Source organism: Ursus arctos, unplaced genomic scaffold (assembly GCF_023065955.2).
Source record: "Ursus arctos isolate Adak ecotype North America unplaced genomic scaffold, UrsArc2.0 scaffold_36, whole genome shotgun sequence".
In the NCBI taxonomy this organism is placed as follows: Eukaryota; Metazoa; Chordata; class Mammalia; order Carnivora; family Ursidae; genus Ursus; species Ursus arctos.
In genome coordinates, this window is record NW_026623050.1 from 11451265 (window position 1) to 11465150 (window position 13886).

The following is a 13886-nucleotide window of genomic DNA, read 5'->3' on the forward strand; positions in this document are numbered from 1 at the left end:
ACTCCAGTACATTTTCATTGTTCCAACAAGAGATCCTGTCCCCATGAGCAGGCACTTCTCCTTCCCCCTCCCAACCCCTGGCAAACACTAATTTTCCTTTTAATCTATTGATTTGCCTATTCTGGGCATTTGATATTAATGGAAACATACAATATGTGGTCTTTTGTGTCTGGCTTCTTTCACTTAGCATAATATTTTTAAGTTTCATCCATTGTAGCTTGTGTCAGTACTTTGGTCTTTTTTAAGGCCAAGTAATATTCCATTATATAGATACACCACGTTTTGTTTATCTGTTCATTGGTTGATGGACATTGGTACTGTTTTTGGCTATTAGGAATAATGCTGTTTTTCATGAACAAATTGTCATGTGGATGTAGGTTTTCATGTCTTCTGGATATTGTTGCATCATATGGTAACCCCATGTTTAACACTCTGAGGAACTGGCAAGCTGTGCCCCAAAGTGGCTGCACCAGTTTTGCATTCCTAGCAGCAATGTAGGGAGGGTTCCAGTCTCTTCTCACCGACACTTACGTGTCCAGCTTTTTGATGATGTCCATCCTAGTGGGTGTGATGCAGTATTTCATGGTGGGCTTCGTTTGTATTTCCCTGATGACAAATGATGTTGATAATCTTTTTATGTGCTTATTGGCCATTTGTACGTCTTTGGAACACCTATCGGAGAACAGGTCAAAACTGAAATACCTTTATTTAGGGAGGAACTGATGCCCATTTACAGGAACTAACATCCTTTCTTCAAATGAGGCAAAATTAATCGTTGCTTACAAATACAAAGAAGAAATACTTCTTTAAATACATTGTATGAGGGGTGCCTGGGAGGCTCAGTTGTTAAGCGTCTGCCTTCAGCTCAGGGCGTGATCCCAGGGTTCTGGGATCGAGCCCCGCCTCAGGCTCCTCCACTGGGAGCCTGCTTCTTGCCCTCCCACTCCCCCTGCTTGTGTTCCCTCTCTCGCTGGCTGTCTCTCTCTCTGTCAAATAAATAAATAAAATCTTTAAATACACACATACATACATACATACATTGTATGAGGGACACCTGGGTGGCTCAGTTGGTTAGGCGTCTGCCTTCGGCTCAGGTCATGATCCCAGGGTCCTGGGATCGAGTCTCACTTTGGGCTCCCCACTCAGTGGGGAGCTTGCTTTTCCCTCTGCCTGCTGCTCCCCTTTCTTGTGTTCTCTTGCTCTCTCTCTCTCTCTGACAAAGTCTTAAAAATAAATAAATACATACATAATACATACCTTCGAGCTGAATGATTGAGAGGAAATTTCCTTTTTAGAGTAGGTAGATGAGCAGTAAATACAGCTCACTCCTATAAAATTAAACAATGGACTTGAAAGAGACATGATCACCAATCTTCCTCTCTTTTGGAGGAGAATTTGAGACTTGCTTACAAGTTAGTAGATAATGCAACTGATCTGTTTTGAAAAAGGTGAAGTTTCTTTAATATAAATGAACAATATAGAGAAACTCCGTTTATGTAGAAGATAAAGTATATGTGTATGGGGGGGGTCTCTCATACTGCCAGACCCCTAAGTGTGCTTAATTAGTATTTGTTGACCTTAATTAATTTTACAATCACTTTCACTCTCCTTAGCCGTCATAGTCACTATTTACTGAGTGCTTACCCTGTGCCGGAGAAGAGCTTCATGTATGTTACCTCATTGACTCATCTACAGGGAGGTATTCCTAAATAATAATCTCATGTAGATGAAGAAACTGAGCCAAAGTCAGTCAAACAGCTGCCCAGTTTCCGACAGAGCCAAATTCAAGCCCAGGCCGCTCAGACTTTGAAGCCTGTGCCCTTCACTTCTATACCTCTTGGCTTTGTCACAATTCTCAGGGAATACTATTCCACACCACAAGTTATAGATGTAGTCCAACTACTTCCAATATCAGATACTCTCCTGCACGGTGCTCCCATTCATGCTTCAGGAGCTCTCTGAGTCTTTCATCTGGCAGCTATTTATCAAATAATTGCCCCTCTTGGGATAACACGGCACCTACAAAGATTGCGTGGTAATGAGTCCTTGACAAATTGAGCATCTGCAGGTCAGTCAGAACATAGGAAGAGTCCTCTAGACAAGTGCAGAAACGGCTCCGATGCTTTCTTGAGAACTCTACAGAGGCAAGAGAGGGTGTTTTGGCATAGGTGAAGCTGTTGCCTCCTGCTCTGCATTCAAGGAAGGGAAAACATCAGGGAGGGGAAGATGCTCCAGAAGGCTCTATCCCATTGGGATGGTTCTGGAAATAGGCTACATATTCATCCGCACTTGAGTCCAACCTTAAGACTTGTAGCAGGGACTAAAATAGCTCCACTCACCCTGCTGAAAAAAAAAAAACTGTGCCTTGCCTTTCCCCCTAAGTTGGCATTTCTCTTTCCTAACCCAACAGCCAGTAGCACTGGCAGCACTGGACGGGGGTGGCCACAGCCCGCTGGCACCTAAGACAGAGGAATGCATATTGGCCAATTCCAGAAGTGACACAGTAGTTAATGAATCACCATCACTATGTTACATAGTGTCAGAGCCACAGAGATTCCTTTGCCCCCACCAATAGTGCCTGGTTTTGCAGAAAATATGTTTCGGATGCTCAGTGGGGGGAAGGCAGCTGTCGCTGGACCCTCCCCCTTGTCTCATTCTTTCAGCCAAAATTCCTCTCCCAGTATTTTTTTCAACCCTTTTCTTCAATCTGACTCCCTATTTTCATTTTTGGCCTATATCCTCAAAAAACAAAACAAAACCCAAAACAAAAACAAAACAAAACACTATGAAATAAGAAACAGATTGAATGACCAACAACTAGAGAATGATTAAAGAAATTGCAACACACTCAGCATTTGGCTCTTAAGTGATTAAGTACATTTCTCTTTTTTTTTCCTAGTTCTTTTTTTATTATGTTATGTTAGTCACCATACAATCAGTACATTTTTTAATGAATATTCTTAAATACTGAATACATTTAGGACTTAGAATACATAAATTTCATCATAGGATGAAAGATGCAGCCATCGAGAAGAATGTTTACAAAGAGTTTTAATAACCTAGGACAATTCTTATGTCATAACATTATGAGAAAAAGAATAGGATATGAAATTGTCCGTACAGTATTCATTTAACCATGCTGAATATCTATGCATATGAAATCCTGGAAAGAAACTTACTAAATGGTGACCATCTTTGGACAGAGATATAATGGGTATTCTTTATATTCTCTTTCTACTTTTCTGCAACTTGTGCAGTTTTCTCTATAAGCCATTATTACTTTATAATCAGAAAAAAAACATAAGTGCCATTTTTTTTTTTTAAGAAGCAAAGGGTTCTGTGTGTACCCAGAAAGAACTGTCTTATTGTCACAGATGTTTTCCCTTGCAGCTCTGCCCCGAGGAAACTGTAGACACTGTTCTGGGAGAAAACCTCCCACAGCCACCTGGCTCCTCTCATGTGTGACCCGCGGGGATCTGGCAGGACAGGGAGATTAGCGTGGGAAGGCACTCTGTCTGCTGTGCACTTTGCCCGTCTCACTCAGGTCCGTACTTGCTATTTCACTCCTATCTGTCTCACTTGTTGCTGATAAAGAATTTTCCAGAATTATGGCTCCCAGTGCCAGAAAAAAAGGCACTTTTCCAGTTGGGCCCTGGGAAAAAGAGAACTCACGTTTGCCAGTTTTCTGTACCCGGCTGCCGTAGTCTTACTTGGTCTGGGCAACATCCCCGCAGAAAGCACTCAACCCCACCCTTCGAGACCATTTAAGTGGGAAAATTTGCCCCACAGTCATGTTGTCTTCACTAAAGAAAGGTCTGCCGAGGTAGAAAATTGAGAATTTGCAAGCTTAGGGTCAAAGTAGGAAACAATTTTGAACTTTGGCTTTGAACCCTAAATTTCTGTTTCAGCCATGCTGTTGAGAATTTGAAAGCCCAACTACATACAGTCTTCCCTTGCTATCCCAAGGTTCGCATGATACCACTTGCTTTCACAGAAGACCTACTACATTAGTACCTGTTTTCATTAACAGAAAGAAATCCAAAAAGGATTTTCCCTTCTAAGAGAAAGTAATTGCTTCTCTCTTTTACACCTTTTTGCCTCATGAAAATGTTTCATGGGGATGCTGTGCTTTCAGATGGAGGGGGAAACCTGTACTGGGACAGGCTTGCAAGGCCTGAGCCACAAGTATTCAGCTATAAGATAGAAATGGAATGATCTCAGAGGCATGAATTTTTTATGAAGGCCTGATTTAGAAATGACAGAATATGAGAGCCAACACATGGCCTTTTCTAGAAAGTTATGTTCATGTGACAGCAATTAAGGCACCTCAGGGGACAGATTTCATGCATATCAACCAGCATTCCCAAGAGAGTGCGTCTGCAGCATGAGACTCTGCGTTGCTGCCCAGCTCTGTGGCAACCACATTTCTGATGGGGCAGCCAGTTCATGGCAGGGAAGATCCAGTAGCCCCAAATTTTCATGCACCGCCAGCTGACTTCAGTGTTTAATATAGGACCGGTTCCTCGCTGGCTCTGGTTAGATCACGTAGTACTGTTTCGCGGTCTTCCCCGCTGCGAGGTCCCACGGCTTCTCTAGCTCGCACAGGCAGAGAGGAGTGGTTCCTCCCCGCACACCGGCTTACCACCTTGCTGCCCCCTTTGCAACACTTATCACACGGCTGTCACAGCTGTGGACCCATCTGTCTCCTTCACCAGACTCAGACCTCGGGAGAGCAAGCGCTACAGCCCTTATGCCCAGCACACTGATTGCCGCTTAATAAATGTTTGTGGAATTAATTGCCTGATAAAAATGTTCAGTTTAGCTCCTCCTTCTACTATAAAGCTTTGACTGTACTTTGTGAATGATCCGTATCTATTCAAAGCTCTTTGCAAACGTGAGAGGAAAACTCTGCCCTGTCCCAGGATCTCCCTAGCCTCATAAAGCCCTGTCAATAGGCAGACTGAAAAGTTTGCTATGTGGAGTTCCCTGGGTCCTTGCTTCTCCGAGAGTTCTCTATGGACCAGCAGCATTGGGATCACACGAGAGGTTGTTAGAAATGTAGAATGTCAGGGGTGCCTGGATGGCTCAGGTGGTTAAGCGTCCGACTCTTTTTCTTTTAAAGATTTTATTTATTTGACACAGAGACAGACAGCAAACACAAGCTGGGGGAGTGACAGGGACAGGGGAAGGGAGAAGGCTCCTGGCTGAGCAGGGAGCCCTATGTGGGGCTCAATCTCAGGACCCTGGGATCATGACCTGAGCTGAAGGCAGATGCTTAACCAACTGAGGCACCCAGGTGCCCCGCGTTTGACTCTTGATTTCAGCTCAGGTCATGATCTCAGGGTTGTGAGGTTGGGCCCCACACTCAGTGGGGAGTCTCCTAGAGATTCTCTTCCTCTCTCCCTCTGTCCCTCCTCCCCCCCACCCCGAGCTCTCCCTCTCATTTTTAAAAAAAAATTTAAAAAGAAAGAAAGAAAGAAAGAAAGAAAGAAAGAAAGAAAGAAAGAAAGAAAGAAAAGAAATCTAGAATCTCAGGCCTGAATCAATCTTTCTTTTAACAACCTGCCTGAGTGACTTCTATGTACAATCCTGAATGCTTTTGTGTGAACACCTATTCCTTATCTCTGATCTAGAAGTAAGGCTGCACTATTATACCCCTGACGTAAAAACCTTAGGTTGAAAACAAGACGTCATTGGTTGTTTCGGAACATACCTTCATTGGTATTGTCTTATACTAACTAACTTGAGTTGGAAGAAACTGTAGCAGTCATCAGGTTCAACCATCACCATTGTTGTGAATTTCAGTATAATGATCAACTTTTGTAAAAAGGTTAAATTGTTTCAGGATATTCTGTTCAAGAAGGTGAAAGCATATAATACGTCTTAGAAAGGCAGCCATAAAAATGGGACAAATTCGTGTACTAAAAAGACTTTTGGGGCACCTGGGTGGCTCAGTTGGTTAAGTGTCTGCCTTTACTCAGGTCATGATCCCAGGGTCCTGGAATCGAGTCCCACATTGGGCTCCTTGCTCAGCGGCGAGTCTTGTTTCTCTCTCTCCGGAGCTCTGTGATCTCTCACTTTCACACTCTCTCAAATAAATAAATAAAATCTTTAAAAATAAAAATAAAAAAAACTTTTGGTGATGAAAAAGGAATAAACTTCAGTTATCTGGATATCTTCTAATATAGGCCAAAGGAAGGAAAGAATTGTTTCTTAAGAACACTGCTTTTGAAGTAAACATTTCCTCAACTCTGTGGTTCCTTTGATGTTGAAAAGAAGTACCCAGACTACATCAAAAAGACAATAAGTTAGTTTAATGTAGACATCAGTTTTGTGGAAAGATGTTCCACTTTTAGAACTTGAGGCTTCTTAACCTAAAGCTGTGCTTGAGGATTTTAGTAAAGCACTCACATACACTTTATATGATTGCTTCTGCTGTTGTTTTCTCACAATCAGGAAGTAGGCTGTCTGTCCTTCAAGTTCTAAGCCATAGCAGCCAAACCCTCAGCTGCTTTCAAATTAAGCTGATATGACCTACAGTCTACTTATTTATACGTACAATGAATTTGTGATTCTTGAGTATAGTGTCCTCATTAGGGCAACTAATGAAGGGTTTCTTGACTGTGAGAAGTCTTTCACGTTGTTGTATGTGTGACAGCAGCTTGTTTGAGGTAGGTCCAGTCGGAAGTGCTGTGCTGAGGAAATGCAGGCTGAGCTGGAGACCTGACTCTAGCCCCTGCTCAACCATTAACCACTTGCATAACTAACTACTTGGACAAGTCACTTAACCTCTCCAGGCCTCACTAGTTAATCTCAAGATTTCTTTCAAGTCCTGGTTTTTCACCACTTCATTCTGACATCTCAGAAAGATACTTTGCATTCATTTCAAAACAATGCTTATCCTGTTTAATCCCGATGCCATTAATAAAGCTGATTCTGCCAACTTTGTGCCTAACCTTTGAGCCAAGTATCAGCCTGAATGTTATCATACATCACGTAATCATCAGAGGAAAACATAGCTGAGATTTTGACCTCATTTCTTGAATAGATGCATTTGTGATTGTGAGCTAGCTAGTGTTTAGTTAATATTATACAGAGTTATTGCTAAATTCTCCTTTTCCCCAGATAATGAGTAAAAATAAAAGTTTATAGCATGAATTATTACCAGTTGATAAGATTCTGAATTGATCATAACAAGTGTTATATTAGAGTTGATTTTAGAAAAAAAAGGACTCAGGTTTCATGGACCTGATTACAAAAGGTAAAGAGGAAAACTGCTGACTGCTGCCTGAAGAATTTCGGCTTGGCACACATGTGCCTAAGACAATGGCAGGCACTGTCGCAGGGCGGGAGGAAGTGCGCAGAAGCAGTAAGAGCACGTGTTCTAGGGCTACACGGCCAGGGCTGAAGCCCGACTCTACCGCGTACTAGCTGTGTGACCTTGTGAAGTTCCTGAACCCCTCCGTCAAGTTTCCCGAATATAATAGGCCTCGTAGAGTTGTTACGATTAAATGAATACAGGTGGTCCCTGGCTTAGGATGTTTGGACTTAACGATTTTTCAACATTATGATGGTGGATGGTGTAAAAGCAATATGTGTTCCATAGAAACCACACTTCAGATTTTGAATTTCCATCTTTTCTCGGGATAGTGATATGTGCTACGATACTCTCTCATGATTCCAGGCAGCGGCAGGGAGACACAGCTCCGTCAACCACACGATCAAGAGGGTAGATAGACAACCCACACACTCACAACCATTCCGTAAGTCCCTTTCAGTATGGCATTCAGTTAATTACATGAGATATTAACACTTTATACAAATAGGCTTTGTGTTAGATGATTTTGCCCCACGGTAGGCTAATGCAAGTATTCTCACGTTGAAGTCTAAGCGATGATGTCCGGTAGGTTAAGTATCTAAAATTCATTTTCCGCATATGACATTTTCAACTTACAGTGGCTGTATCAGAATGTGACCCCATCATAAGTTGAAGATCTGTACATGTAAAGCACTTACATCAGCACTCACTACACATTAGCTATCCTGATCATTATTATTAGGACCTGAAATGGGACAGGAAGGCAAGCTTGGTCACATTAGGAAAGAAAAAGATGTTGAAAAAATAAAGGATGTTGAGAGCCATTTCAGAAATGGGGAAGGTAGTACTTTCCACATCTGCTTCCTACATTAAGTATTCTCTGTGCATGAGTATAACACTTGTGTAAAATTCTTCACTCTTCGCACGCACACGCGCGTGTGTGTGGAGTACTTCAAAGTGACTTTGTATTGATCATTTGATTATCAGCAGTCTAGGGAGGTGAAGTCCTTTATGCAACCTAGCAAATACTGCTGAGTCTCATAGAATGTGGCTAAGGCGAGCATAGGACGGACACTGTGAGCACCAAAGCACAGCACAGGAGAACACAGCAGGCCATCCGTTTCGGTCTAGAGTCCAAAGTATGTTGCTGGGCTCTTTACATGTCACCAGAGATGTCATATGGGGCTATTTCATTCCCTAAGATGACCTCATCATACATTTCCTGAAAGCATTATATTTGATCATCTTCATATCCTCACATTCACCAAACGTACTTCATGTTCCTTCGTAGTAAGCATATCTTGTGTGCCTTCCTGGCCTTAGCTATGTATCACAAGGTAGCCATTTAAAGCACTTTCTCTATTTAGCTCTGAGAGATTCTTGTACCGTGTTTTGTTTTGCTTCGTTTTTGCTGTGATAGCAAGACAATATCCTATATAACAGTGCCACAAAAAGTGTTTCAAATAGAATTAGGGGACTCGTAGAGAATGGCTATATGGTGACAAAAACATAATCCCTAGCCAAGCAATGGGAAATAGGTATCAGAGAAATTATTGGCTTATTATAATTAACTGAAATAATAATTAACATTGACCACTTAATATGAGTCTGGCAATATGCCAAACGTCTTATGTGAATTTAATTATCATGATCTTGCAGTATGCCCAGCATACAGCAAACAGTAGGAGCTCAATAAATATCGTTGAGTAAATGAATCTGAGGTAGGAATTACTTTTATCTATTTTACAAATGATGAAAAATAAGCTTAGAATTGTAAGCTTTGGGGGCGCCTGGGTGGCACAGCGGTTAAGCGTCTGCCTTCGGCTCAGGGCGTGATCCCGGCGTTGTGGGATCGAGCCCCACATCAGGCTCCTCCGCTATGAGGCTGCTTCTTCCTCTCCCACTCCCCCTGCTTGTGTTCCCTCTCTCGCTGGCTGTCTCTATCTCTGTCAAATAAATAATAAAATAAAATCTTTAAAAAAAAAAAGAATTGTAAGCTTTGCTCAAGGTCATGTAACTATTAGATAACTAGTGAACCTAGTTTGCAAACCCAAACGTGATTATAGCACAGTGTAGTGTAGCAGTTCAGAGTGGGGACTTTGGAGCCAGCCAGATGACCTAGTTTTGAATCCTAGCTCTGCCACATACTAGCTCTGTGACCTTGGAGAAGTTATTTAACCTTTATGTGCCTCAACTCCTTCACCTGTAAATTAAAATAAAAATTCTAACCAGCCAAGGGTAGTGGGAGGATTAGATGAGCAATTAGAACTCTGCCTGGTACTCTGCAAGTGTAGCTATTACTGCCTTATGTTATACAGCAATAGAGCTTTCTACTTTTCAAAAGAGATTTCCATAAATCATCCCATGATGACTTTAAAAGATAGGCAATAATAATTACAGTTTTTATAATTGCATGTCATTTACTCTTCACATTAATCCATTTTACGGATTAAATGATTCAGGCTCAGAAGGGCTAAATGGATTGCTCAAGATCATACAGCAGGAAGCCAGTAGCCCCTATTGGGGAAGGTACAATGAAAGCTTAAGCATGACTAACACACAATGTCAGCTCTTAAAATCAGAAGGGAATAGAGAGAAGATGGCTAGGAAGACAACTAGCTCATTCAAGGCAGAGTGAAGCCATGTGCTAAAAGGAGTGCAAGTTACACTGAAGAAAGCCAGAGGAAGACTCCATGAATTCTGTCTGGAGGTGCTATGTTTGCCTAGAATTCAGCCCCATGGCAGCAAAGCAGGTCAGACGCTTGCATGGTAATTAGAAGCATATTGAGGTTACTTGAAGTCAGAAAATTTGAAGGTCTGGGAGTAGCAGAACAACAGGGAAAGGAGTTGCCCAAAGAAAACTTTGAAAAATGCCTAGGCATTCATGGCCACTCCTACACATTTTTGGACGTAGGAGGGAAACAGTGACCTTCATTTTAAGGACAAATGAAGTATTCAGTACCAAGGATAATGTGAACAATGTGATTATTCTAAAGAAAGTTCCCTATCTGCTCGAGAGGATTCAGAATGTTTATCCTCTTCCTTTTATCTGTAGTTTTGCTACTTCGGAACCCAGTGGGTCAATTTCTTCTGGAGTCAGTCCTCCCATTTGGAGGCCTGAGGGTTATGAGATATTCTCTCTGTCTCTCTCCTCTCTCAGGGCTTGTACTCTTCCAGCAAGATCTTACCAGTCAAGGAGACATCATGGTGCAACAAGGATGATTCCTTCTCCTCAGCCTAATCTTGGTGGCTTGGAAAATAGAAATGAAATATTTCATTCTATTTTTGGACGGGGTGTAGCAGAGCACCAGAGGAAACCTGAGTGAAGTATGTATCTGTGAGTCACTATGAACAAACCACCTTCAGATAGGGTTTTCCTCTTTCTGTAGCTTGGCCTTGTTTCTGTCTCAGTCCCCAAGACCAGATCCTAGATTAATTCCTGGACAAGCTTGAGAGTGTGAAAGTTCTGGGATTCACTATGATAGACTAGAGTTCTCTAATAGAGCTCACGTATCATACTCAAACCAGATTTTCTGAGATTCTTCAAGCTCATTCTGCTAAATTCAAACCAAATCTCTAAGTGATTGAAAGAACAGACATATTTAATTATTAAGCTACTAGCATTTTGCTCAGTGTTGGGGGTGGGGAGCAAAATGATAAAATATTAGAAAAGAGTGATACAAATCTCAAATCACTTGAAGATCTCACTGGGGATAGATAACACAAAGTTGCATAAGTAATTGCCTAACAGCGTGAACAGAAGGCAAGTAGACGCACAGATGTATGGGTAGTGCTATAGAACCCCAGACTAAGGCAAGAGCAATTTGAACCACGCTATGGAGGAGGAAGTTAGATTTGTATTGAGGATTTATAGATGAATGGCCTGGCGTAAAGAATTTATTTGCAGGAGGGAATACCATTAACTCTGTCCTCTCCTCCCTTGTAGTGCTTTGGCTATTATTCCGGCCCATTTCTTAGGACATTGCCTGGCACACAAAATGAACGAATGAAATGGTATTCAAAGCTTTCCACAGCTGAGTCCTGTATTACCAATCTAGCCTTGCTACCACTCATTCATTCATTCATTCATTCATTCAGCAGATCTGTATTTTACAGGTAAATGCTTCAGGCTCTGTGGTAGGCACAGAGCATGCAGAGAAGAGCAAGACTGTTTTCTGTCTTTACGGAGTTTAGACAGACAAGGAGACCAGAGCTATGATACCGTATGATGATCACTCTAGGAGGCATGCACAGGCTAGTGAGGAAACCCACAGCAGAAACACTTATCTTGGAGAAGGGAGTGGATCAAGGGAAGTCATCAACTTTATTACTATTTTTTATTTTTAAAAAGATTTTATTTATTTATTTGACAGAGAAAGAGCGAGAGGGCACAAGCAGGAGGAGTAGCAGAGGGAGAGGGAGAAGCAGGCTCCCTGCTGAGCATGGGGCTGGCAGTGGGGCTCAATCCCAGGACCCTCAGACCACGACCTGAGCTGAAGGCAGATGCCCAACTGACTGAGCCACCCAGACGCCCCAAGTCATCAACTTTAAAGTGATCCAAAATAGGTTTTTCTTTTTTTAAAAAGATTTGTTTATTTATTTGTGAGAGCAAGAGAGAACATGTGAGCAGGGTGGGGGTGGGAGGGGCAGAGGGGAAGAGAGAAGGAAAAGGAGACAGGGAGAGAATCCCAGGCAGACTCTGCACTGAGTGCGGAGCCTGAGGCAGGATTCTATCTCACAACCCTGGGATCATGACCTGAACCATGACAACTGAGCCACCCAGGGGCCCCTCATCAAGTATTTGTTGAGCACAGATATATTCCAGCACACTACCAGATCCCTGTAAAGTGTACCATAGATAGAGATTTTTTTTTTAAAGATTTTATTTATTTATTTGAGACAGACAGAGATAGCAACAGAGAGCACGAGCGGGAAGGAGCGGGAGAAGCAGGCTCCCCGCAGAGCAGGGAACCTGAGACGTGGGGCTCGATCCCAGGACCCTGGGATCAGAACCTGAGCAGACAGCTGACTTTTAACTGACTGAGCCACCCAGGCTCCACTAGATAGAGATTATAAAGTTAGTTTCTATCCTTATATAACTTACTGTATAGTAGTATATACAGCATACTCAAAGTAGTAATAAAGTATCCAGCTAGAGGAAAAGTGTGAGAGTAATAAAGTATCCATCTATTTAGAAGTAAATGGAATATAAGTACCAAAGATATGGTAAAAAACAAAAAACAACACACACCTTTTAATTTCTCCAACTTAGCAATCATGCCCCACCCACCCCCAGCCCCCCTGTAACACAGGGCATTGGCACAGCCCTTCCTCTAACTAGCACACCCCACCACCCAGCCCCAATTCTTCTGCCTGGCTCCTTCTTATCCTTCAGGTTTCATCTTAAATGTCACTTCCTCAGAGAGGCCTTCCCTGCTTCCCTGTGTAAAGTAGCCCTTTTCTGTTTTATTTTTTAATAGCAATTTTTATCATTTGTTAATTATCTGGTTTATTGACTTATTGAGTCCTTTCATGTCTAACTTTCCCACTAAACTATACATTTCATGAAGGCAAGAATTACTTTTTTTTTTAAGATTTTATTTATTTATTCAACAGAGAGACAGCCAGCGAGAGAGGGAACACAAGCACTGGGAGTGGGAGAGGAAGAAGCAGGCTCATAGCGGAGGAGCCTGATGTGGGGCTTGATCCCATAACGCCGGGATCACACCCTGAGCCGAAGGCAGACGCTCAACCGCTGTGCCACTCAGGCGCCCCTACTTTTTTTTTTTTTTTAACCACCATACACTAAGCCTCTGGGACAGTATGTAGCACAAAGTAGATGTTCAATAAATTTTTGTTTAATAAATACATGAATAGTATTACTTTCATTAGTTGAACAGTTTGAACCAACATCGTAGAGGATAATTATCTTAGACTTCTCAGAAATTATGAAACAAGTAGTTCCTGGAAAATTTGCAAGAACAGACTTTATGAACAGTGTTCTGTGAACCATAGTCTGCAGGTCGTTTGTAGTCCAGCCAAGATTTCTGATGGCTCTAATCACCTCATGACTCTGTAGCTTGTTAAGAATAATTCTAGCATTGATACATGAAAAAGACTAAAGATGTCCAGCTTTAAAGAACAATTTAGGGGTGCGCGGATGGCTCAGTTGTTAAGCATCTGCCTTCGGCTCAGGTCATGATCCCAGTGTTCTGGGATCGAGCCCCGCATGGGCTCCCTGCTCAGCAGGAAGCCTGCTTCTCCCTCTCCCACTCTCCCTGCTGGTGTTCCCTCTCTTGCTGCCTCTCTCTCTGTCAAATAGATAAATAAAATCTTTAAAAAAAAAAAAAGAACAATTTAACAGTGTCCTATTTTAGAGGATTTTCATTATATGCTTTAAAATAAGAAACTGGGGGTGTCTTGGTGGCTCAGTCAGTTAAGTGTCTGCCTTCAGCTCAGGTCATGATCCCAGTATCCTGGGATCGAGTCCTGCATTGGGTTCCTTGCTCAGCAGGGAGCCTGCTTCTCCCTCTACCTGCTGCTCTCCCTGCTTGTGCTCTTTCTCTCT

At 42.3% G+C, this 13886-nt stretch overlaps 1 long non-coding RNA gene across 1 annotated transcript in view; it reads left to right on the plus strand.

Annotated features, from left to right (window-relative positions):
• LOC113269567 (uncharacterized) overlaps window positions 1-11932 on the plus strand; it is a 74771-nt gene extending 62839 nt beyond the window's left edge. Inside the window, exons 4-5 of the long non-coding RNA XR_008957094.1 lie at window positions 10479-10645; window positions 11692-11932. This is a non-coding gene — a long non-coding RNA (uncharacterized LOC113269567). The remainder of the gene's footprint in view (window positions 1-10478; window positions 10646-11691) is intronic.
• Window positions 11933-13886: the final 1954 nt, after the last annotated feature.